General features: G+C 37.1%; 1 long non-coding RNA gene across 2 annotated transcripts; it reads left to right on the forward strand.

Moving 5' to 3' along the window:
- The first annotated feature begins 6,730 nt into the window (after positions 1-6,730).
- LOC135223217 (uncharacterized) lies at positions 6,731-27,359 on the forward strand. 2 transcript variants are annotated; one of them, XR_010316423.1, is made up of 5 exons: positions 6,731-6,953; positions 23,541-23,618; positions 23,746-23,859; positions 24,628-24,783; positions 26,892-27,359. It is a non-coding gene; the product is annotated as an uncharacterized LOC135223217 (long non-coding RNA). The 2 variants fall into 2 exon arrangements; XR_010316424.1 differs by having other exon boundaries at positions 23,750-23,859.
- Positions 27,360-27,715: the final 356 nt, after the last annotated feature.

Here is a 27,715-nt window from a genome sequence, read left to right on the forward strand (position 1 = left end):
CTTTATTTTGTCATCACACTTACCACCTTACTTTACGTAGATTTGAGGCTCACTGACGAACTTGGTAATTTGGTCCTGCGTTGACGGATGAAACAGATGGGGAAGAATCTCTTAAACCATAGTACAGCATATCTTTCCAAAGAATAAGGTGTCTGGTAGACCATTTATAATAATCATAATAGCATTTCAGAAGATCTCTGCAATATAAAAGCGCATCAGGATTTTTCATAAGGAACTGCACATTCGCTGGCAGGGTTCTATGTTTCTCTTTCGGAAGTGCTTCTTGACAGATTACAGAAGCAACTTCCAAAGCAAAGTTAATTTGTACTAAACCCTAACTAGAATCAAACCCTTTTCCTGAAACCTCTGAGTATGTTAGACCAGAAACAGTTGTGAAATGGATATTAGATTTAAGAAAAGTGACTAACACAAGTTATTATAGGATTAGGAAGATGTACAAACTGCAGTATTTTGATAACATTTTAGTTTTCTCTGAACGGAAATAAAAAGATAGATGAGAATGTGCTTTAGAATGTAGAAGTTATTATGCACCTTTTTCTAACATACTAAAGTTAAATAACTGCTACGGTATTTTCATATACTAAGGTAAAAACAAAGTGCTCCAATACAAATTACTAATATCAAGTCAATACTTTGTTACCAAGGTGCTACAGACAGACACGCAGACCTGGAGGAACAAAAGGTTGGAAAGGCCATAGTAGATGTTACTTGGACGAAATAGTGAATTTATAAAGCTACTGTATATACACTACAAAATTACAAGGGTAATTCATTCCACTGAATGTTTTCTGGTAGTTAGGTAAATTGTATGAAACGGTCTATTAAGCACACAATTCTTCCGTGCACATAACTTGTTTTCAGACTTGTGTCAGATAATCCAAAGGATTAATAAATTGCTTTGCAAGTTGAAGTAGGCTCATTGAAATCAGATAAGAGTAATTTAAGTAAGTTCAATTAAACTAATGAGTACTTTGAGTAATTTAAACCAAGGCCATTAGATTTCCAGTGAAGTTCAGACAGGCCTAATTTTGTTTAATGTTCTATTACGCCAATTTAGTTATGTAAACCCATGCAAAATTGTTTAATCTAAGTCTATGCATAATTAATTCGCATAAACTCCAATATTACAACAGCCTAACTACGTAAAAGTGCTCTAAAATTAACTAAGGTAAGGAAAACAGTGCATTACGTCTTAAACAAGCAAGTTAAACGTTAATTGACGAAACTGTTTCCTATCGAATGACTGTTGACTGGACTCGAATCGCCAACCCGTGATCATGGTGACCTAGCCTATATGGGGAGTCGTATATCGACCTACCTTAAAGTTAGCCTAGTTTGGACACCTATCTTAATTCACCCCTAAACTGAAAACAAATCCTATCTATTTAGTCAGTAAAACCTGTGACCTCTAATTATGTTCGCGGAAATAAATTGGTGCGTTGATGAAATTTCCTCTACTTACCGACACGTTCCGACAACAGAGTCTTGCAGATGGTCGCTTCGAATTTTGGTCCCACATTCTTTTTCTGCACCATGGATGAGAATCTAACAGGAACTATGTTTCCTTTTGAAAGGAACTCCGAATGGATCCTGTGATAATATTTGGTTATTGCAGAATGGTTTTTAATTTGACTATGGTTACTATGTGACATTCATTTCTAGAATGATCATGTTTATTTGACTGAAGGTATTTCATTATCTATGTGGCGACGGACGTGTTTACATAGCTAGTATGTGGTTTATAGATTTTGGAATTTGTTTTATTTGGTTCCCCCTTGGGTTTTTGGAGAACCCATTTTCTATGCCAGATCCTCTTGTGTTATTACTTAACCACCACTGTTTCATTCCTTCATTTAATTAATCGTCTTCCAAACATTTAGTGCTGTGTTAGATTTTCAAAATAAAGTCTGCTTTTGTAGCATATGTTGTAAATCAGTCGCTTCTGCTAATTTATGGATGTCTTAATAGAGTGATTAGGTTAAAAATATTTCTTCAGAATGGCCAACGCTACATTCAGTTTTTCAGGAAAGGTGCACGCAGTTGTTGAGAGAGAGGGAGAGAGAGAGAATTTTCCAATTATTATTGGGTTTAAAACGGATCTATTAATTATAGCTAATGGAGGAAAGAAGTTAAACTGATTAAATGAAAAAGGGCATATAGGCGTAAAAGCATGAGTTAAGGACTCGCCGGTTATTTATAGGCTACACACACACACACACACACCACACACACACACACACACACATAGTATATATATATATATATATATATATATATATATATATATATATATATATATATATATATATATATATATACATAATGGGGGCAACCAAGGGCAGGCAGGTAACGACCAAGGAATACATCAAATCAAGCGTTGACTGAAGGAAACAGGCCAATCTACATAGTTCTTTATTCCAACGTTTCGTAATAACATTTATTACATCTTCTGGGAATCTGCCATTATATTAAAATAATAATATTATAAAACAATCTTAAATTTACTAAAAATTAAAAAAATCGTAAAAAGACTAAAATTTCCTAAAATATACAATTACAGAAAATTGTTATTTAAAAGCTGGAACCGCCAACCAACCTTAAGTTAAGAGAGAGGAAGACTGAATGATAGGAGACAACAAAAGAGGAGACACGTTAACTAAGGTACAGTTGGATGGAGGAGGTTTGGGTATTCAACTGGGGAACCAGCTGCTTAATGAGTAACGACTCTAAAATGGGTAGTTCTTGGGGGTTTGGTGTTTGCCCTATGATGCAAAAATTGTCTCTTTCGATTTGTGTTTTGCAGATTTTTGCATGGTTCCTGATATTTGAATGTTCATGGTTGGAGAGCCTACTTCCTGTTCGGAAACTTATTCCACGATGAGAATCTATTCTGACCTTCAGTAACCTCTTCGTAGATCCCACGTAAGTACCAGAGTTACACTTTGGGCAAGTATATTTATATACTACATTTGAGGTCAAGAAGGGACTCAATCGATCTTTATATTTAAAGAAAGACCCAGTTGTCAATGGATTTTTTGGTATTAGTTTAATATTGACTGCACCATAATGTTTTTCCATAATCTGGGTAAACCTTTTTCTGAAGGAGTCATGTAAAAATGGAAATTTTGCATAAATGACTGACTTTGGTACCGTGATAAATGTTTTCGTTTTGTTAAAAAACTTCTTACTAAGAAAACTCCGAAGCCTCTTATAAAATAGCTTTTGAGGGAAGCAATTATTTTTAAAATATTCCAATAGGTAATTTATTTCCTGATTGAAGAAATGCCAGTTTGATGTAATAAAAAATGCCCTATGTATAAGAGTTGACAATGAATTAAGCTTAAAATTATAAAAAACATGAGCTGTAATAATTAGATCCTAGACCTGTAAAAGTTTTCTTCCTAAAAACAGAAGTGTTAAAAGAACCATTCTCTCGCGTAATGAAATGAATACATCTAAATAAGCCAGTTGACTCTCTTTCGACCGTAAACTTAATATTGTTATGTTGGGAATTAACATACGATAAGAGAGAGTCAATATCAGAGTTTCTCTGGAATAATGCGAATGTGTCATCCACATACCTCACGTAAAAAATAGGGTGAAACCTGAGAGGACAATCATCAAGCATGCGCTCCTCCAGGGAGGACATGAAGATGTTAGCGAATGTCGGGCCCAAAGGAGAGCCCATGGCTACATCGTCTGAAGTTATCACGCATCTTATAGTGATAGAGAAGGCTCAAGACAGCTATTGCTGAAAGAGAACGCGAGTACTAGACTTAGTCTCATAGGAACTGCGTCAAAGGGCGCTACTTTGTCTTGTTATCTTACGCGTTACCTACTCCGAGCTGTTAGTACTAAACGTTGTTTGGTAAATGCAGGACCCACTGGGTAAATGTAAAGTAGTCGGCCGCACGAAGATGTCGTTTTTTAACATAAGTTGTCGAACACAATACGAAACGAGTGTATATAATACTTTGATCCCCAAGGGGCATGTATGTACTATACACGGCGTCCAAGGAGTAGATGACGTTTAGAGAACAAGGCAAAGCACCGCCACGTCAGAGTTTTATGATGCATTTGATTCTGTAGAACACTGCGGAATTTTCCCACCACATCTCTCGAGCTACGCTTATGCTATAAGCCTGTTATGATTTTATAAAGGGGGCTTTCAGCAAGTACGTCTTCTTGATTCGAGGTGTTCGTTTTTAGATTGACACTCAACCATTCGCATCCATGTTATTACCACTCCACTTCACGATTTCTGATTGATTTTGGGTAGTTAAATGTCCTGATTCGTGTCAATAAAATTTTGAAGGTAATATAAAGTGTAACTTGAGAGAGAGAGAGAAAAAAAAAATTGGAGTGCATCCTTTAAAAAGATAAATAAAACTTTATTAAGAGACGTTCTAAATGTTTCTATACTATGTAATATATATATATATATATATATATATATATATATATATATATATATATATATATATATATATATATATATATGTATATATATATATATATATATATATATATATATATATATATATATACATACATACATACATACATACATACATACACACACACACACACACACACACACACACACACACATATATATATATATATATATTATATAGTATATATCATATATATATATATAATATAATGAACAGATGATCATTGCTAGTGATCACTATAATTTTTTTATTTAGATTTGTTGTTGTAGTGTCGTCAAATTATTTTGAAAATCGGTAACAAAGGAAGTGGAAAAACAAATATCATGGAATAATTTCTTCCAGCTTGGAACATTACTTTTGGATCAATTGAATTTAGATTATCTCCTCCTTCAAGTGTGGCATTTTTAGATGAGCAAGGAAGGTTGCTGTCTACGAAAGGTTGAGACTTTCCTTTAATCAACGGCGTTCCCACATTTATCATTCTGCCGAAGGGTGGTTTTTAACCAAGATTTTAACCCTAATCCAAAAAGGTACTACGCTTCCAGGATTAGCCTCGAGATTAATGTCCAGCTGTTGACTTCGTTTTAAGAAATGTAGATGTATATATATATATATATATATATAATATATACATATATATATATATATATATATATATATATATATATATATATATATATATTATATATATATATACACGTATATGTGTGTCTGTCTGTCTGTGTTGTGTGTCTGTCTGTGTATTTGCATATAATGTATACATACACATGCATAAATATTAATATATATAAATATACATTATATATTATATATATATATATATATTATATATATATATATATATATATATATTTATATATAATAATGTATATTTTGCAAGGATGCGTCGAGGTCTCTTGGAGAGCCTTTCATTGTTTGCACAGGAGGGTCGACAGATTATGTTATGAACTATGTATTTTGCTCTTGGAGGAATAATAATTATTCCTCCAAGGTTTTGATCTTGTAGTACAAAGGAATGAAGGGAGGTGATCGACAATAATCCCCTTTTTACTGTGACCCCAGCGGTCACTTTACTTTATCGTCCACACACGAGGAAACGGCAATGCTGCTAAAAAAATATATGCCAGAGCAACGAGATGATCACCCTTTTCCTTGGCAAATTTGAATTAGATTAAAGAAATATGGCAGTTGTTGCTAATGGCCTTTGCCTTTGAGTCTCAACCTTTCGTTGCTAGAGTTATAAGCCTCCCATTTTCATTTAGGTTGTAGGAACGTTCCCTAAAGTGTCTGTGTCTATATTAAACATCAATGGTCTAATTATAAAAAATAATAGGATTTTGAAATGTTTTAAAACTATATTAGAATAGATTAGGGTAAGAGATTTTCCAATTTAATAATATATGGAAAGAAAATATTTCGGGTAATACGTGTAATGAACTGTACTAAGAACCCTGGTAACCAAATTATGGCAACATACGAATTCTAATTTCGAATTGTACAATGACATTTTATAATCGACTATGTTACTGGTAAAGTTATGGTCACGTACCTCTCTTATTATTCGATTTTTAGAAGACTGTAACTAGCGTTGGAGTATGATAAATAGCAGTGATAAGGTCCCTTAAGGTTTTAAAGTAACGTTATACCGGAGTAAAACCAACGTCGAGATTCAAATCACGCGGATTTTGCTACGTAATAAAGTAAAACTATTTGCGTGCTAATAATTATTACATAATCATCGCTTTCACAGAATGACCTAGGATCTGTTGTATATTGGCTGCTTATCTCATGGAAAGCGATATAGGAAATTATAAAATTAGTGTAAATATTGACTTACAACTTGAGGATAAACACAATCTAAATTTGAATAATTTTTTACAACTGCCAAGTCTAAATAGTTTCAAGATTTTGAAATCCAGATATGACAAGTTTCCCAAATTGACAAACAGAAAGGCTTAAAAAATAGGAATTCTGTTTATTGCATTTTGTTTATAGCTAGATTGCTTGTATTTTTTTTTTTTTTTGGGGGGGGGGGGTTTTTTTTTTGGGGGGGGGGGGGGGGGGGCGGAGGGAGAAAACCAGAATAGCCACAACATTAAGACAACACAGGTATTTCGTAATCATGCAGTCTATGATTCATTAAAGTAAAAGTGAATCTTAAAAATATTAAATCTCTTTATTTGGTAACTTTGAAGTCAATACCAAGCTTGTAATATTTTATTCTAAAGTTACTTTTCCTTTTTGCAGCGCCAATGAGGGTGGCCATTCTGATCTACGAAGCCATTTCGAAATTCGAATAACGCTGTTATCATATGTGTTCAATCACGTCACGTGAACTTCAGTCCACCATCCTCTGGAGTGTAAATTGAATTGATGTCGGTAGACTTTCGACTGTTCTTTCGCCGTGGAATGGGAATTATGTTAAGGAAGAACTATTACTGGGTTTAGTTCGTGGACAAAAATAGGAAACTTACGGTAAGTAGCGTAAAATTGATATGGAAAGGTTAACTATACTCTTGTTTTTTTTTTTTTTTCATCTGTCCATCCGCCTGTGGTGTTTTTGTATGGTAACACTGCGTCCCGGGCTTTAGATAGTTACGCTATGCGTAAGTTTTAGGTAAATGAAAGGATATCTGGGTGTACATTTGCAACTGAAAAGTGTTTTAATAATTTACTGATTGCGAATTACACCGTTAATATTCGAAATAGGATATTATTATAATGTTGAATGAAAGCTAAATGTAACTATCTAAAGCTCGGGACGCAGTGTTACCATACAAAAACACCACAGGCTGATGGACAGATGGAAAAAAACAGAGTATAATTCCAAATGAAAGTGGTGCGACCGGCGCCTAGACCTAACAAGCACTAGCCCATAGATATAATTTTTTTGTAGTAGAAAAAAGGCCAAGACACCGGAAGGAAACGAATTGTGTAGGGTATTTTAAGATTTGTAATCGAAATTGGGTACCATTTATTGTGATGATTTTGATATTCCTGCAGAAGTGCTGCTTTTAACTAATTACCTAGGTATTACTACCTACTACCTATTAGGCTAGCCTTTGTCAGTAATAGGAGGACTTCATTGATAAATTACTTTTTTTTTTCGGTGACTTAGGTAGTTTGGGAAACGAAAATTATGCAATAGGCTAAGTATGCTAGGTTGAGAAGGTTCATCCTAACAGAACTTGGTACATCTAGTGTACCTATCCGCGGCGGCCCAGAGTATGGCAGTTGCGGTTTTTCTATGCAGTTTTACCTCATGAACAAGAATTTGAAGTAATATTTATTCGGACGACACTAATTTACCTTTTGAACTCTATCCTACGGTAAAGGGGACCCCCAGTGGGAACCGGGGTTTTGGGTGGGGAGAAACTACTTGGGGGGGAGTTTTTGCCGTGTTATTGTGGTATTTCCCACATTTATCACTTTTAAAAACACGAATTACAGGCGGAAATAAGAGATAACAAAACTAGCGATAGTGGAGCCGTTCCACATCCATATTCATCTATTACTACTACTACCACGACACTGAATCCTACTACGCATGTGCTAATTCTACTGCGGATGTGCTAACTGTAAGGGAGCTTTTGGGCCTTTGGCCTAAACTCAGACTTCTTAGTGAGGAAAAAAATGGGGTTTTACGGGAGGGATACATGTATTTAGCCAAACACGTTACAGTATGACCCCTACGTTGCTACCGGACTGAGTGAAGGATTGGCTGGTAGCCTGGTAACCATACGTTGAGTTATATAAAAGCATTTACCTAATTTGTTTATTAAACATGTTATGTGAATTCTAGTGTTTATTCCTTTTCCTTTTTCCATAGTATTTGTATAATAACTGTTTTGAAATATCCCCACCTACCTAATAATTTCACCATATATTATTTGAAATATGTTGTAATTGAGGACAGACACCTAAAAATGCCTACGTCTTGATACTAGAACTAGGTTTTAGGACTTTTCGATACCTACCTACCTACCTGTTACGTGAAATTGTACATTGCGTTGCATATTACATACACACTCCCTATATGATTTATACACAACTTAATCCCTCCCCTTTCCAGTATTCACGACTGGCTCTTTACGTTACACCATTTATAATGCATTTCTCACCCATACCAATACCTAGATTAAAGTTTGCCATTATTATTATAAAACCTACATTTAAATATATTCCATTATACATTTTTACAGACATTACAATTTACACCTCCCTTCCAGTTTCCTTACTATTATGCAGTTATGTATGGTTACTTTTAACATTTTACAACACTTCACACCCTTCAAAGTTAGGTTTATATGTCATTTTACCTACTGGGGGGTGAATCCCCTCCGGTTAGGCAACATACCCTACTAGGTTTAGTTTGTTATATGTTGGTTTATCTACTACCTAGTTTTACTTCCTTGAAGGGGGTTACCCGGTTAGGCTAGGTTGGTTAGTTCTTCAAGGAAGCCCCCCGGTCAGGCAACATTCCCTACTAGGTTAAGTTCCCTATTAGGTTAGGTTGGTTCGATTACATTCCCTACTAGGTTAGGTTTGGTTAGGTTACATTCCTTACTATGTTAGGTTAGGCCTTTAAAGGGGGGTATGCCCCCGGTCGCAATATTTCCTACTAGGTTAGGTTCCCTACTAGGTTAGGTTACATTCCTTACTAAGTTAGGTTAGGTCTTCAAGGGGGGGTTTCACCCCCCTGGTCAGGCAACATCCCTGCTAGGTTAGGTTAGGTTGGTTAGGGTACATTCCTTACTAGACTAGGTTAGGTTAGAGTAGACCTTTAAGGGGTGGTACGGGGGACCTCTGCCCCCCCGGTCAGGCAACATTTCCTACTAGGTTAAGTTCCCTACTAGGTTAGGTTACATCCCCTGCTAGGTTAGGTTTTGTTAGGTTGGTTTGGTTCTTTAAGGGGGGGTACAGCAGGGCCAACCCCCCCTGGTCAGGCAACATCCCCTACAAGTTAAATTAGTTTTGTTATATGGTAACCTATGTTTAATTTGGTATTTAGTATTTATTAAAACAACTTTAGGCCCTATTACACATTTACCACCCAAGACTTAAATCCCACCCCCTCCTGGGCCCGTTATATATGTATTTGTATTAATTCATATTTTGAACCTATCCCACATTTACATTTAGTTCCTTAACTACCCATTTCCTCTTATTGCCCTTAAAATTGCCAACTTATTAGGTTAAGTGCTTGTACATTTACCTCAGCCCCACCCTGCCTCAACCAATAGCATCAAAGCATTTTTACTACTCCACCCCACCTCCCCTACCCTGTTTTGTACTGTCCGGCCTCCTACCACCTCCTAACTGTATAACTCCAACACTGTTGAATCTGCCGCCATGACTTCGACTGGTGCATCAACTTCACGCTCGCCCCAGCCCCTCACCAGGAACTCTTTGCCAACTTCATGTAACAATTGTTACATGAGTTACAAAGATTTCTCTGCCTATTACTCGGGTAATTATGAACGACTAATCGGTTTATGCTAGGACCACGGCCTCCTGAGAAAGCAGGTCTTTTGCCCCCATTGAGTTACAAAGATTTCTCCGCCTATTACTCGGGTAATTATGAACGGCTGATATGTTTATGCCAGGACCACGGCCTCCTGAGGAAGCAGGTCTTTAGCCCCCATTGTGGGAATGAGTGCCACCTAGATTTGCAAAAGAAGTGCTTCAGGTAAATACCTTAAGAGTAGTTTGTTGGTTTCTACATGTAACCGTGATATGACCCGGCCCTAGATTAATGGCAATATCATATTACACCTATACCATTTATGACCTACTCCATATTTTCATATTTTGAGGTTTATAATTGGTATTTTTCCCGCCACGTTTACCTTTAGGTGTGACCGGTCTTATCGACCGCATAGTAAGAAAGCAAGAAATGCTATTCTTACTACTTTTCCTTGTTTAAAGGCACTTGTTTCTCTGGGTCCCACCTTGATGTTGAGACAGTTCTGTTCTTCGCATACCTGTATGTGAGTGATTTTTTTTCTTACAAGGTTGCGAGAACAGAACTTGGACTGTCGGACTCAACAATTAATGACTGGGCCAACTTCTCCCGGGAAGTAAGTATTTTGCTTATCCCCTCACCCTTTTCCATTCCTACCCCCTACTTCTCCCTCTCTCTCTCTCCCCCCCCCCCTCCATCTCTCTCACTCTCTCCCCCCCCCTCCACTCTCTCATACACAACCTGCCTTGTATTATTATGAAATTTACCCTACTTAATTACCTCCCCTAACGCTGACTTTTATTTCAGGTCATAGTAATTGGTGCTTCCAACAAAAGAAGCAAATTGGTGGGCCCAGCACAATTGTTGAAATCGATGAGGCAAAGTTTGGGAGAAGAAAATACAACGTAGGTCACGTCATCGAAGGGCAGTGGGTGTTCGGTGGTATCTGCAGGCAGACCCGGGAGTTTTTTTGTTGTTCCCGTACCCGACAGGACGAGTGGGACTCTGCTTGCAGTTATCAAAGAATACATTGTGCTGGGTACCACTATTATTTCTGACTGTTGGAGGGCTTATGACTGCCTGGGAGATGAAGGTTATGTCCACTTGACAGTCAACCACTCGATGAACTTTGTGGACCCAGAAACCGGTGCCGATACTAATACAATCGAGAGGAGGAGGAGGGAACTCCGGCAGTCGACTCCAAGATACGGGAGGAGAATGTACAACTTCGTCGGGTACTTGGCTGTTGCTTATTTCAAGCTGCATTTTGAGGAACCCAAGACCCGCCTCCACAAGTTCTTAAAGGCAGCTGCTGCTTTGTACCCTCCACCCCTTTAAGGTAAGGTCCAAACATTATTCTTAATTATTATTTGTTAGGGAAGTGAGTGTTAGGCTTTTGCCGAAAGTTACGTTAAGGTCTCTGTTACTATTCAGTGGGGTGCTGCTAAGACAACTCGTACCTTCCACCGTACCCCGCCCACCCCCTGTGCGTTACCCCCCCCTTAGTGAACATATGGCTATGTGGTGGTTGGGGAGTTCAAACATGGTGGCTGTGTTTACATTTCCCTCACCGTAATGAATACTTGGTACCGTCCTATAGGACCGTTCTTCGGTGACTTAGACTATGGCAATTGACATTTTCTATGTTATTTTAGTTGATTTACAAGGGTTGTAAGGAATATTTTTTTCGTTTGGTTGGAACTAAACTTTAATTTACCTTTGAGTTTGGTACGGCTATTATGTAACTTTCAAAGGTAAATTACTGCTTAGTTACAGCCGCCCGAATGGATATTACCTTTAAATCTTGTACAGCAACTAAAATAACATAGGAAACCGTCAATTGCCATAGTCTAAGCCACCGCGGATTGCTTCTGTAGAAATACCCAGAACTTAACTAGGTTACACTAACCGGAAAAGGCTCCCTACTCAACCTAACCTAACCTAGGGTGCTGTAAATGATAGATCTAAATAATACCTCTGCATGGGGTATATTCTTGGTTACTTATTAAAAATTTCCTGTTATTTTTTGTATGTCGACTGTAATTTATGCTGTTGTAATAACGAACTGGATATTGGTATGGCAGCCGTACCCCGATCGCTATAGATATTGGTATGGCAGTGAATTGCGCATGCGCGAACCCTTGTTTACCGCCTCAGGGATATCAGTCGGCAAGGAAAATGGCAACGGAACAGCATAAACTGCAGAGTAATACATTAGTTTTCACTGAAAAACAACTTTTTTCAAGCTCTTAACGAGCTGAAAGAAGCCATAGACATCTATGAAGACTCAAACTTTCAAAAATTGTAGGTAGATCTATATTACTATTCCTCGGCGGCCTATACTATGGCAGTTGCGGTTTTTCTATGCAGTTTTACCTCCTGAAAAAGAATTGGAAGTAATATTTGTTCGGACGACTGTAACCCTCCGGGGCTCTTACTAAACACGGCGAAATACATTTGACGCCCCAATTCCTGATGGCTTTCGTATTTGCGGGGACAAACGATGCAGAATGCTTCTACAGAAATACCAAATTGTAAATACGTAGGTCAAGAACGATCGAATCTGCCCTGAAAAGAACTCTGAAGAGGTGATTAAAAGAGGATTGAAATACACAGAAATTGTGCTTTGCTGTATTCATGGTGGCAAGGAAAACTACCAAAGTCGCTCCTCTGGTAAACAGCCAAGTCAATCTTAAGTAATTGCAGCTGATGGAGAAAACGTTAGAAGTTACCAGCTAGTGAAATGGCAAAATTAAACAAAATTTCAGCACTATTCCATTAAAATTGGGATAGTTTGTTTTAGTAGCACAAAAAAGCAGGACAAATCTCACAAAAGCAAACAGAAGGCGGGGGTGGCGGACATTTTGCTTTCAAAAAAGCGCGACAGATCTTAAAAAAGCGGAATTGGTCATATAATACAGTATGATTAGCAAACTGGTAAACAGATACAGCTAACTGCCCTACCTACAGCAAGTCAAGAGCACAATATGACACCAACAACAGAATCTGCCGTACCCCCACCACACTGTTATTTGTACGGCAGGAAGTCTGAAATTGACGCAATTCACTGCCATACCAATATCTACTGCGATCGGGATACGGATGCCATACCAATATCCTGTACCTTGTAATAAACACTGCGAAATACATTTGATCTCCCAATCCATACTAGCTTAATATTCGTGGGACTGTTCCTTGCAGTTTGTGTGGAGTTATTACTTAGAAGTACCCTGTAAATTAGTATGAAGTAGATAGATATCCTCAATCTAACCTAGAATGTCATATTCTGAGTCGAAATACCCCATGGAGACATACCATGTAACTTTACTTAAGTTGTCAAAATCAGAAATATACCCATGAAGGGTGGACCAAACATCATGGGAATGCTGGCAGGAAAAAAAGGTAGATCTAAGCCCTTATTTCGAGGCGAACTAGACTATTCCAGTTGACGTTTTTCTATACAGTTTTACCTCCTGAACAGGAATTTAAGATATTTTTTTGGCCGGCTGTAATTAACATGTAATTTACCTTTGAACTCTATCCTACGGTAAGGGGGACCGATGGGAATGCGGGGTTCTTGATGGGGTAAAACACTTGGGTGAATTATTCCGTTCAACTGTATCCTACGGTAAGGGGGACCGATGGGAATGCAGGGTTTTGGGTGGCGTAAAACACTTGGGGAAGGTTTTGTAGTGTTATTGTGTCATTTCCTCTTATTTATGACATTTGAAACACGAAATACAAGCTTATATAAAGCGATAAATAAACCAATAATGGAGCCGTTACATAGCCAAAGTCCACTTATTGTTACTGCTATTACGACGCCGAATCCTACTATGCATGTGCCGAGATATAAGTGGGCTTTTAGTTCAGACACAAACTTCCTAAGGAGATAAATGATGGGGGTTTTGTAGGGGTTACATGTATTTAACCAATCATGATGCATTATTAACCCTACGTTGCGATAGGAGGTGTTTGGGGAGGATTCATGCATTGTTACATATACGTATTCCTTTTCCTCATTTGTTTTGTAATTGTGTAATATTATTTCAAGCTTTTATTTCTGTTCCGTTTATCATAGTATTGTTCAATATGTGCACTGACTTGTTCTCACTTCATAATGTTGCCTTATATATCTTAAATACAATATATAAGGCAACAATTGAGGGCAGGCCATTGAAAGTCTCCTGAGAGGTGGGACTAGAGGGCAGTTTTAGGATGTTTCGAGACCTTTCTGTCAATGTCATCAAATTGATGGTATTACATTTTTTGAAATTGTTGGTATTACATTTTTCGTGAAATTGGTATTACATCTTTTCATTTTACAGACATTCCAATTCACACATGCATTTTTTCTCCCCTTTTTTCTATATTCACCTTTACATGCCTGTCTGACCCATAACAATTTCTTGTTCTATTAGATTAGGATGGTTAGGTTACGATCCTAACCTCTGTGTTACACTTCTAAGATTACCTTCCTTTAAGGGGGGTATGGGGCAGAGCCCCCCCCCCCCCCTCCTCCCCAGTCAGGCAACATGTTCTACTAGGCTAGGTTAGGTTAGGTTCGTTAGGTTACGATCCTAACCTATATGTTACACTTCTAAGAAGTCCCCCCCCCCCCAGCCAGGCAACATGTTCTACTAGGTTAGGTTAGATTGGTTAGGTTACGATCCTAACCCATATATTACACTTCTAAGATTACCTTCCTTTAAGGGGGTTTACGGTGCCCCCCGGTCAGGTAACACATTCTACTAGGTTAGGTTGGTTTGGTTACTATCCTAACCTATATGTTACACTTCTAAGATTGCCTTTCTTTAAGGGGGGGCTATGGGGATGGGGGGAGCCCACTGGTTAGGTTGCACAAATTTTACAATTTTCCTCAACATTTCTAGTTATGTTCAATCACCCCCTGAACTGGCCACTCTGATCCTTGAAACTTGATAATATTCTATTCATTATTCACTAAAATGGCCTTAACTTATACTTGTACTTGATAATTTATACCTAAGTACCAGATGTAAAAAACCGTGTATATATATAATATATATTTTCATGTATGTATGGATTATTAGCTCTTATGTAAAATATGTGTCCCTACTGTAAGGTTTATTGCAATATTTTTTACTTTAATAGTAAAACACGATAACTTTGGTTTCATAAACATAAAAGAAGCTAAGTTTGTACGATTTACTCAACATTTGTCAAGTTCGATTACCCCCAAATAGGCCTTCCTCATTTCCTATATTGTCCACCCATTAATACAGTGTTCGTGTGTGTGTGTGTGTGTGTTTTTTTTTCCCACAAACGTGAATATTTACCCCCCCCCACCCCATCCTCCCTACTCTTTCGTGGTCTCCAACCCCCCCCCCCCCCCCCCTTTCCTCCTGCCAACTTGCAGTGTCTCACTACACTTATCAACCAGCCAGATGGCGGAAGCACTCCCAGGCACCTCCACCTCCTCCGGGCCTCATTACTAACTCGACTCTGCCCCGTACATGTGTTAACTGTTTCGTTAGTTATAAGGACATTTCAGCCCATTACTCGGGGCAGTATGAAAGGTTGGTAATATACTGTCAAGATCACAGCAGTGGCGTACTTTAAAATCCACTTCCATGACCCCAAGACAAGGATCCATGCCTTCGTGAAAGCGGCTGCTGAACTCTATCCTCCACCCCTTTAAGGTAAGGTTCCTAATCTTTATGAACTTTATATTGTGTTTTAGTGTTCCAAAGGTTTAGTGCTTTTGATGTCAGTGATATTTATAGAGAATTATTTACCACCATATCCCAGCGTGGCTTTACCAACTCGTGCCTCTGTTGGCTTGACCTACAAAGGAAGGTGTTTAGGCAACATTTAAGGTAAGGTTCCTAATCTTTATGTACATTATTTAGTTATATCAATTGTGATTTGGTGTTCTAAAGGTTTAGTGCTTTTGATGTTGGTGATATTTATTCGGAATTATTATTTCCCAGCGTGGCTTTACCAACTTGTACCCGTGCCTTCCTCTCCCAATACCCCACACCATCCTCCCCATAGCCGGACATATCGCTCCCTGGTGGTTACGTATGAAACACCCACCACTAGAATTCAAATATGGTGGTTTGTTTACGTTTTTTGGCCCTTAACCAAAACTACGAAGATTGTTCAGTCATAGTAGAATATGACAGTTGACGTTTTCCTATGTTATTTTACTTACTTTACAAGAGTTTAAGGTAGTATTTTGGTGGTCAACTGTAACTAATCTGTTATTAACCTTTGAACTCTACGTCGGAACGTCACACCCTTGTACCATCATTTAGTCTTCAAAGGTAAATTACTGTTTAATTACAGTCTACTGAATAAATATTACTTTAAATTCTTGTTCAGGAGGTAAAATAGCATAGGAAAATGTCAACTGCCATAGTCTACTGTACCGCAGAATGCGGGCTTAAAATTAGCATTTTTTTTTTTAATATCCAGTGCGGCATGCTTCTGAAGTTTTACCTTTTTTGGTTCCCTCCTCTCCCTGCACGAAATAGTTAGTTTCAAGGCCTTCCATGTTCTTGGTATGTAGTACCCTTTTCTGATGGTACACTGGCATTTACCTCTTTATCCAATTTCCGGTTTTTCAAAAATTGTGTAGGACAGGGTGATGATAAAGCGAAAGTTGTTTGGTGGATTATCAGGAAATGCTTTAGTCTTTACCTAATGCTCTCCTGAATGTTTTATTTCTAAATCCATCCTTACTGTCCACCCCCAGTTGTTATAGCAAACCTGGCAGATTTCATTGCCTTACAAGGTGTCCCAACGCCACCTTGTTGACCAGCTGCTTCTGGCTTTTTTCCCCAATGACTTATGGTGATGTTTATTTATGCTCATCAACAATGTTTATAAATACTGATGTTGATATTATGTTGATTTTTAGTGTTGTGGTGGTTATGAGTCTATTACTGATTTTATTAGTTTTGATACTTATTTTGTTCATTTTAATTCTTTCGGAGGACAATGGTCAAATTTTGTTGATCAGAGTTGTGATTGTAACTATAATTTGATATTTTTATCTGAGAGATGTAAATAGTACAAGTAAATGGTTGAGTTTTAAATACCATGGTTTGATGGCCCTCATTTTATATATCATCGTAACATCCCACATGCGTGATGTATGGCTGTATACATAAGTCCAGACAAGCTATTTATTGTCAGAAAAATGTGTAGTCGATGCCATTAAATCCTTTTGTTTTAAAATATGACTTTTGGAAAGGATCAGTATGGCTCAGTCACAGGATTCAAAAGCTTCTTTTGTTATATGCGGAGAATAATGCAAAGCACAGTGAGTGGCTAAATTCAAATTCCACAGATCAACATGGCTGGTGTGCTCTGGAGTTTTATGTATCCAATTTTTTCCAGCTAATTAAGGAACCCATGCACTTTTCTGGTAATAATTAGACCTCATATTCACAGGTGTTCCAGCTATTGTGAAGTCCAAGGTCTGTTAATATGTAGGCACTTCTGATCCTTGGGCCATTAATGTGGACATATGTCAATCAGTATATGTACTATATTCTTAATTCTAACCTTGGAAAAATAGTTTGGCTCAAGTCCAGAGCCATTTAGGATTGCATTATTGAATCTTGTCAGTCACTTTATATTTCATTCGCTAGTAGATTGTTTCCAAATTCAACGCATGGAAGCAAAATTGTTCAAATGAAACTCTCTCTGTTATAGTTGTCTTGCTTTGCTGTAAATTGAACTAGCTATATACCAGCTGAGATAAATTAAAATAATTCTTTGAAGGGGAAACCTGAAAGAATTACTCTGCTTTTTCTACAGTGGACCAAGTTATGGTAATTCTAAGCCCGCATTCCACGGTAAAGTAGTCTATGGCAGTTGATGTTTTCCAATGTTATTTTACTTACTGAACAAGAATTTAAAGTAATATTTATTTGGCCGACTGTAATTAAACCATAATTTACCTTTGAAGACTACTTGCGGAACAAAGGGTGCGATGTACCGTCACAAGTGTTCAGAGTTAAATAACAGATTAGTTACAGCTGACAGGCAAAATATTACCTTAAACTCTTGTAAAGTAAGTAAAATAACATAGGAAAACATCAACTGCCATAGTCTACTTCGACTGAACAATCATCGAAGTTTTGGTTCGGGGGCCAAGAAACGTAAACAAACCGCCATATTTGAATTTTGGTGGGGGTGTGAGATACGTAACCACCAGAGAGCCATATGTCCAGTAAGGGGAGCATGGGGAGGGGTATATACTGGGAGAGGAAGGCACAGTTACAAGTTGGTAAAGCCACACAGGGATATGATGAGAAATAAATTCCCAATAAATATCACCAACATCAAAAGCACTAAACCTTTGGAACACCTAAACGCAATTAATATAACTAAATAAAGTACATAAAGATTAGGAACCTTACCTTAAAGGGGTGGAGGATAGAGTTCAGCAGCTGCTTCGCCCCCCTGTACCCCCAACCCCCCTGAAAGAAAGGTAATCTTAGAAGTGTAACATATAGGTCATGATACTAACCTAGTAGAACGTGTTACCTGCCCCGGGGGGGGGGGGGGGGGGGGGGGGGGGGGGGGGGGTGGGGGGGGGGGGGGGGGGGGGGGGAGGAAGGCTGCCTCCATTATTGCTTTATCACTTTATTTCAGCTTGTATTTCAGCTTGTATTTCATGTTTCAATTGTCATAAATAAGAGGAAATAACGCAATAACACTGCAAAACCTTCCCCCAAGTGTTTTACCTCACCCCAAACCCTGCATTCCCATTGGTCCCCACTTACCATAGGATAGAGTTCAAAGGTAAATTACAGGTTAATTACAGCCGGCCAAAAAAAATATTACTTTAAATTCATGTTCAGGAGGAAAAATTCTATACAAAAGCGTCAAGTGCCACAGTCTAGTTCACCGCAGTGTACATGCTTAGATCCACCCTAGTTGTTGTTATCTATTTTTGGGTCAGGCTCATCTTCCATTCCACCACTACCAACGGGTGATGATAGTTTGGTTACTGGTCCTAGAAGAAAGCCTGAACTGCTTCATCGAGTTATTGAACTTAAGAAATCCGCTGAGGATGTTCCTCTTGCCTGATACTTGTCATCCTGAACCTAGCATGCATTCTTATAAAATTTGCACTTGGCTCAAGGTATGTTAAGAAAATTTTGGATAATCTTGACAGGTGGGGTGAAGGTCCTGATAGTTTCTTCCCTAAAAAGTTTTTAATGAGTTGTCTCCCAGGATACTAGTTTCTATAGTCTTTAGTCAATGTACTGGAGTATCTTTGTGAATTAGTGCAAGCTTAGTAATACGGTGTCTGTTCCAAAGAGCGGCGTATCTGCAGATTGCAGTAACTACATGCCCAATCTCTCTCCTCCCTGTGCTCTCCAGAGTTGCTGAATAACCTATTTTTATGCAACTTATAAATACTATGTTGAATCTAAAGAATTGCTAGCTGATAGTCAATATGCATACAGGAAGCAATTAGGTACTGCTAGCAGTGCTTTTTGACTTGGCATGCCTGTGATGATATTGTTCTCTTACCTGTTTCTATTTCTTTATTCGTTTGCTTCTTCTTTAGGTGATTTGTTCAGGTTCTGTTTCTTTTTTTACTTTAATATTCTTCTCTATGGTTAGCTCTGGATTAGTTTGAAGTCTCTCAGGAGTGTTAAGAGAGACAAACTGCAGAGTTTTCTCGCTTTACTGATGCAAAGAAATACAAGTTACAACTTATGATTTTAAAAAATCTAAGTAATCAGGTTATGACTACTATAATGCTCTGGAAAGGTTTTTGTTCTTCCTTGTATGACGGCAGTAGGTTCTCTCTGCTCTGGTTCTGCTGCTCTGCCATCAGCTACCCCCTCGATCTTCTTGGCTCAACCCCCTAAGGTTGTATGTGTTCCAGGTCCACCAAAACGGGGTTAGGATTAGTGGAGCCGTTTCTCTCTTATCTTACCCCATCCCCTTTTTGATGGGGTTAACAGTTACTTCCTCCTCTTGAAGGTGGAGTTTGCTAAATTAACATGTTAATACCTCTTCTTGAAGGTGGAGCATCCTAATTGACGGAAGCTGAGTGAGTCAGGTGCGAGGTCACAGGTTTTAGTATTTTTATTGTGATGGAGTTTTGGCTGTTGCCGCTTGTCTGTCTTGCCAATGTCCTGTGACTAACTAGTTTGTCCTGTCTACACCTCAATGTTGAAGTCTGACTCTCACACACCTAGCCTCTCTCTCTCTCTCTCTCTCTCTCTCTCTCTCTCTCTCTCTCTCTCTCTCTCTCTCTCTCTCGTTATTTTCATTGTACTCTGATGATTCCCTCTTATGGTTTTACACTACCCTAATATTATTTCTCATAGCTATCATACATGCCGTAATGGAAGCTTGATAAGGGTTTTGAGTGCTCAGTAATTCAAATAGATATTAGTTCTGCTTTCGATTTAGTATATCACAAGGTGTAACTTTTGAGAAATATCTAATGAAAACTTCAGCAAATGCTGCACGAAAGTTAGGTATTGTTCTTATATATATTCCTATATTTATAACAGTGATAAATAAAATCAATACAACCTGTTTTAGGTCATTTGTACTCCCTTTACAACAAAGGTCTTTTACATTCACAATTCATCCTAGATCCCTTTATCTGTTGGAACAGCGGCACCAACTTGCAGTAAACGTGCCTCGGTATCAAACCTCTGTTCCAGAGGTCCTTTATTCCTCAGACCTTTGGACTGTGGACAAGCCTTCCAAAGGGAGTCATGCAATTAGAATTTTAGAAGTTCATCTGAAGGTGCAATACTTTTCTACCATATTACTGTTCTCCTTGCATTTTTTAATAAGATGAGTTCCTTCTGTCTGTGTTTTCCTTTACCTCTTCTTTCTTCTTAATAATGAACACCATATTCTTCGGAAATTTTAATGTCAAGTCAGTGGCCCCTGTGGGCTTGTTTGCTATTAATAGGTTTAATCTTCTGAATAATAATAAACAGTAGGGTTTACTTAAATGGGAGATGTAGGGGTAGTAAAACAAATATACATGAAACAAGACAATTAGTCTTAAGTTTAAGGTTAATGTATATGGTGAGGAATTGACATCACATTTCTTGGCATTGAAGACAACTCAATTTTGACTATCAAAATTTTGTAAATAAAAAAGTAGTGAAGGGCATAGGTCATGATGCTTTAGTGAGTTTTTTTTTTCCCTCCCTGTGCGCAATGCTTTAGTTTGTCGTGATGCACTGAAGCACCACCGCTTCAGCTAGTCCAATAAATTGATTTTTGCTTGATTTTAAGTCATATATATAATAAAAAAGCTTAATTCATTTATTTGAATACATAGGCTGTTATGCCAACCCTTGTTTTTCCTGAAATTTTTGTGGGCTAATAGTGGGCAGCACTACATATGTGCAAATGGATTGAGCTACAGTGGGAGCAGTATTATAAACTTTTGATGATATTGAAAGTAGTCTGTTGCAGCTATTTTTTACCAAAGTTCTTGATGTAATTTATTCTTTGATTTAAAGTTTTCAAGTGACATATCCAAACTGGATAAAACTTATGGCAAAAGCAGATAAGTTGCGGCTGTTTCAAGGTTTCTCGTAAAATTAATATTAAGAAGAGGGGGAATGGTAAGTGGGGCAAAGACACCTGCTAGGACAAGGTTCCCTACAGTTGTTTACTTGAGGATCGATATGCTAGTGTACATACCAAGATAGTGTCTAGAGAAGTATGCCGACCTTTTGCTAGGACCACTTTCCTGCCTATGTAAAGCTTTTGTTTTTTGAGGTTCTGAGTGGGTCCATGAGGCAGGCATTTTCTAGTGTATGTACAGCCTAGTTTTCTTTCCTTGAGTCTCATATCTATCATAATTTATGGAAGGAATTTTATTTTTAATTTTTAGTCTTAATATTGCCAACTTTTCATGTTTTAAGTTTTTTGGCAGTATGGATGCCAAGTACCTACTACGTAAGTCTTTCTCATCCTAGTTTAATCTTGAGTCTGTCTTATATATTTGGATTTTCATAATCTTTTATGATTGTTCGAAAAATTTTACTATACTATAATGGTAGATTATCATAAGAGGCAGTTACCAACAGTTAGAATTTCTTGGTATATGTACTGACAATTTTTACATCCTTAGGTATTACACCTATGTGTACCTGTCTTATTCTAGCTTTCTCGATTTCAACTTGTTGAATATGACACTGCACTTGACTGTCTCCGTGCATTGAAACATGACCACTTCAGCTGGTGCTATAAATTGATTAATGTAGTTTTTTTAGTACCTACTATCTTTTTTTTTTTTTAATTACAATTTCAGTAACCTATTGGAATATATAGGCTATTAGCTTTCATGAATTTTAAATATCATCCATACTGAGAACAAGTAATGTACATATATTGTGTAAATGCCTAGCTTTGCTGAAGGTAACCAAGCACCGCAAACAAAGGAACTAGGATAGTGTGCGTATGGAGAACATACCCAATAAGTCAGTCTAGTGTGTGGGGAGAACATACCCAAGGAATTAGGATAGTGTGGGGGAGAGAACATACCCAAGGAATTTGGATTGTGTGTGTGTGTGTGTGTGGAATATAAAGGCTATTAGCTTTCATGAATTTTAAATACCATCCATACTGAGAACAAGTAATGTACATATGGTATATTGTGTAAATGCCTAGCCTTGCTGAAGGTAAACAATGGATCAGCACTTTAAACCAAAGAACTAGGATAGTGCGCATATGGAGAACATAACCCAAGAAATTAGTCTAGTGTGTGGGGAGAACAAACCCAAGGAATTAGGATAGTGTGGGGAAAGAACATACCCAAGGAATTTGGATTGTGTGTGTGTGTGTGTGGAGAACATAGCCAAGGGGTTAGGTTAGTGTGAATGTGTGTGGAGAACATGAGAACATATAGCCTAGGATAATGTGTGTGTGTGTATGTGTGGAGAACATACTCAAAGAATTAGGATCATGTTTTTGAAGAGCATACCCAAGGAATTAGGGTAGTGTGTGTGGAGAACATACCCAAGGAATTATTATAATGTGTGGAGAACATACCCAAGGAACTAGGATAGTGTGTGGAGAATATACACTAACTAGATTAGTGTGTGCTTAACATACCCAAGGAACTAGGGTAATGTGTGGAGAACATGCCCAGTTTGAGAGGTGTTTCAGTCATGGGGAGTGCTAAGCAGTCAGTTGACAAGCTAATATTAGTTACAGTAATTTTGTTCTTTCATGCACCAGGGTAATTAGATGCAGACAATGGTTAAAATGGACAAAACTGAATGGTTTCATACTGTTAGATTCCTGGCCATTCTTTTTGTAAGTTTGCTGATATGGAATAATGATGTTTTTTTTATACTCTGTAACAGATTTTATTCACGTAATTTAGAGAATTTTTAAAGTAGTGTGTTATAAAGAAAATAGCAGGTGGTGGTTAAAATTTATTTTAATGTCCATATATTTCAAAATGTCCGTTTTCATGTGGAGAGAAGCAGATTTCTATAGATTTGTGTGCCTGGTACGTAGTTACAGTATTTAAAATTGGAATTTTTTTAGTTTCAAAATTGTGACTGATGTCTGTTATAAATTTGACCCTTTTTCAGGGACTTCGGCATCACACCAGAAAAATGTTAAGGACTTAATTTGATGCTTCTGCATTTGTGAGTTCATCAAGTAACAGGGTAGGTTCTGGGCTTGTTGAATGTGTTATTGTAAATTAATGGCAATATATTTCATATAAAGATGTTTCAAAGCATAACATCTTATTCTTTAACAATCTTACTAATTTTGTTACATTTTTTATTCAAGTCAGATCCTGGGTTAGAACTACAATACAGCACTAGAAGCGCCAAGAACACAACCAGAAATGTTTGTGAACTGTATCTCAAGTGCTTGGGCAACATGGCAGGTCAAGGCTTACAGGTACCACCATTTTACCAGAGGAGATAATCCCTGTCAAAAAGCTGCTCTATGTTTCCCGTTTGTCTTCGTAGTTATTAAATTTAGCTTTGTAAGGCATTGGTTTGTTTGACCACGAAAATTTTCTTTAGTGATTTTTTTTAAGGACATCACAAACAATTACTGGCAAATTCTTTCCCTAATTTTGCTCTTGATGATGCACACCTGGAGCTGAAGGTTGATTGTGAATAGGGAGATTAAGTTTGGGAGTGTCTTACCCCAGTAGTTTTAATTTTCACCTGCACCTCATTAAATAGAGAAAACCGGGAAGAACTTGAAGAGGTAATTGAATCGTTATTTGGTACAGTATCGCTATTAGATCAGTTAAAACTGTACCACGAATGTGAAAGTCTTAGATCTTCATAGTACCAGCCAAGGTTGTTTATGGAGCATCAAACTATTCCATGTGAGGAGGTAACCACTGGGGAAAGTTTCATCTCTAGTAATGCATGCTGTAGGTGTTTCCCCAAGATAATGTGATACCTCAGAGAAGAGAGAAGAGTTGATAAGGCACTGGTTCCTATTTATGAAACTTAATACATTTAAATTTGCTATTTTGGCTGTGGAAACTTTTTATTACTCAATTTTATGAGCATTTAAATTGATTATATAAATGAACCAATGTAATTGGTATAGTATAGGTTTCCTATGGATACAGATAGAAATAATTAGTTTTGACTGTTGAGAGTTAATATGACAATTTTTGAAGGTAACTTCCTCCTTGCATTCTAGGGCAGTTATGGATCAGGAGATTGTACCTGTACTTGAACCAAAGATCTCTTGGAAAGTCTTCCATCTGTGAAATACCCAAGTTCCATAGAAAAACTTGTCCAAGGATGGGGTTATTTTGATGCTGTGTATGAAGAAAGACCCATTGTCATATACGAGGTATGTATTAACAGGTGACAGTTTTCTTGTTTTTTAAGTTGTGTATCAATATAGTAATGAATATGGTTAGTTTTTTACTATATATAAAAGTATTTAGTCATGTTGGATCTGTAACTTCATTTAAAAATGCCTCTTTTCTGCATGATTTCCTTATTCCTACTGATGTTAGATGATCTGTGAAGCATTTGGAAACTATTGTATTGCTCTGATATCTCAAAGGCATTTGGTAGAGTGAAACATAAGGCTTTGTTGGATAAGTTCTGCCAATGGAATTATGTACCAGCATTTAGATTTGTCCATTGTTAATGGTACCCAGCTACATTCCAGATCTCCATTTCATTCCCTTTGTTCTGATTTCACCATAACTGGGAGAGAAAAATAAATGAGTGGTCTGGTTAAACTGCTCAAAATGGTAATATTCCCTTATCTTTACCTTCAGTTACCTCTTAATATTTAGTTTGCTAGAATAATCTATTTGGAATTACTATGTAGTTTAGTTTAATTGTACCAGGTTTTTAATATGTTGACCTTATTCACCCATGTCAATACATATTTCATTTTGGGTACTTCATTTTTGTAACACATGTCTTGTTCCTTTTCAAATAGTAGCCTTATCACTCTTTGCTTGGGACGTCTAATTACGTATATACCCATGAAATTGGTAATATAATCAGATTGCGTAGATTTATAGTTTATTTTTGAAATTCTGTTTATTGGTTCTTGCAATTTAAAAAAAATGGTTTTGCTGGTTATTATTGTATGCTTACTTAAGTGCAACAATTGTGTTTAATGGGGCTTTGGATCTTGGATTTACTAATGCTGATGGCTCAGACTTTTTCCACGAGAAAAAAAAAAAAAAAAAAAGTTTCTCAAGGTATCTTCTTGCTCCTGTTATTGTGGGTGTTGCAGGTGGTATTGGGGAGTTGATAACACTTGATATGTAAAGTACCTAAAAAATATTTAATACCATTTGTTTTGCCAGCCCAGTAAGTATGTTGAAGGTCATGGTCACTTTCGAGAGCAAATCAAGAGACCCTTTAGGGGTGTTGAGTACTGTAGGTATGCTGAACTTTGTAAACTTGAATGTTTTAATTTCATAACCAAGAGGTTTGGGTAGTATTACATAGATCTCATGGTCTAGAAACTTATGACAGGTTAGTTCCAGTTGTCAACCTGAACTACAGTGTTTTAATGGTTTAGTCTAGTCTTGTGTACTACTAGGAAGGTTGTCAGTACTGTACTTTTTAGGGAATTAGGTAGTACAGTCACCATATACATATTTTAATTTCAGGATACTGAATACACTTTTTGTTAATAATTGACTAAGAGATGAACATTTTCTAGAGGTTAGTCTATATGTCTTTGCTCATATCAGGGCATTTATATCTAGCAGTTTTTTGTATTTGGTTTGGAAAGAAACTTAACGATTGATGCCCTTGAAATTCCCAGTGAATAGAAATTTGTCTTTTGACTGTGTTGCCCTTGAAATTTTCTAGTGAATAGAAATTTGTCTTTTTTTGTAAGAGGCTTATACTTTGTAAAAACTTATACTTTGCAAGACAACTAGAGCATAAACTACAGTATGCTCAAGTACGGTCTTAAAGGGAGAAGCGGAAATTATATTTAGAGCCTTGTTTTGGAGAAAGAATATCTCATTATGGTGGCCTTAACAGTTATCTACACTGCACTTTAATTTATGCATGTTCGGTGGTTTTTAGGGTTTCATCTAGATTTAAATATTAATTTTACAATGATCCAATTGTATTTTTGACATTCTCGTTAGGTATCTTAAACAGGACTTTGTCTTCCAGGGTGTACCTTTAACTATATGCTGTTTCATTAAATAACTAGAAACTCCAATTTGCTGAGAATTGAATGATTCTTTTGACCCCTCCCCCTTCCCCTTCCTTTTTGTTTAAGCAAACTTAATATCTAATGACTAGGGTGTTGTATAAACATTTTTGTATAACTTCTCAAATTAAGCTGTGTAAAGAAGACATTTGTTGAATTTTTAACTTTTGTATTATACTTAGGCATTAATTATTTTGTCAAATAACCTAATTAATGTTTGCCTGAATTTATTCATAGTAAAACCATTTTTCTTTCAGGACTAATTTTCGGATTGGTTATAAACTCGAAGGAGGAAGAATTGGTAAATGCAAGAAACTGAAGTAAAATGTAAAATGAGTAATTAATTGCACCTAAATTTTGGAAGATTGTCATTGTTGTCGTGCCTTCAGAGAGAAATGGCTAACTATAAGTCAGAGTTGGGGTCTTCTCCAGTATGTGGCTGTTTTCTACATGAATGGAGAGTGGTTGTCATGCTTTAACCGCAAGAAATGGCTGATGGAGTACTCGGTCAATGAACAATTGTCTAATGCACATGGTGGTACTGCTGCATATGAAGGTAGTTACTCTCCAATTCCGGATCAGTACTTTAAAGCTGAAGCACATTAAATGGTACTCTGTGTCACAGCATCAATAATGATAACCTAAATATGGTAATTTCTCAAATATTTTTATATACAGTTTTCTAACCTTGTGAATAAAGAACTAGTCATATTCTGTTTTGTTTTATCTTTTAATAATTTTTTTAGCACTAAGCATTGATTGTACATTCTCTCATTGGATGTTGCATTTTAATTTCTCTTCCATTTTTTTTCATGGTTTCTTCTGTATATATGCTCAGATACTGATATTTATTAACAGTATCCTTTGGTAACACTGATTACTCCACCTATAAATATTTATTTATTCTAGTGCCGAGCATGCACTGCAGCAGTTAAACACTCGCCCACAACCCCTCTGGATAAAACCTAATATTAAAAATATTTAATTTCAGGTTTAGAAGTGGTTGTGAGGGGGTGTTTAATCACTGCAGTGCAGGCTCGGCAGTAGGGTAATAGTTTATAGGTGGAGTAATGTGTGACAA

This window comes from Macrobrachium nipponense, chromosome 8 (genome assembly GCF_015104395.2).
Source record: "Macrobrachium nipponense isolate FS-2020 chromosome 8, ASM1510439v2, whole genome shotgun sequence".
Classification (NCBI taxonomy): domain Eukaryota; kingdom Metazoa; phylum Arthropoda; class Malacostraca; order Decapoda; family Palaemonidae; genus Macrobrachium; species Macrobrachium nipponense.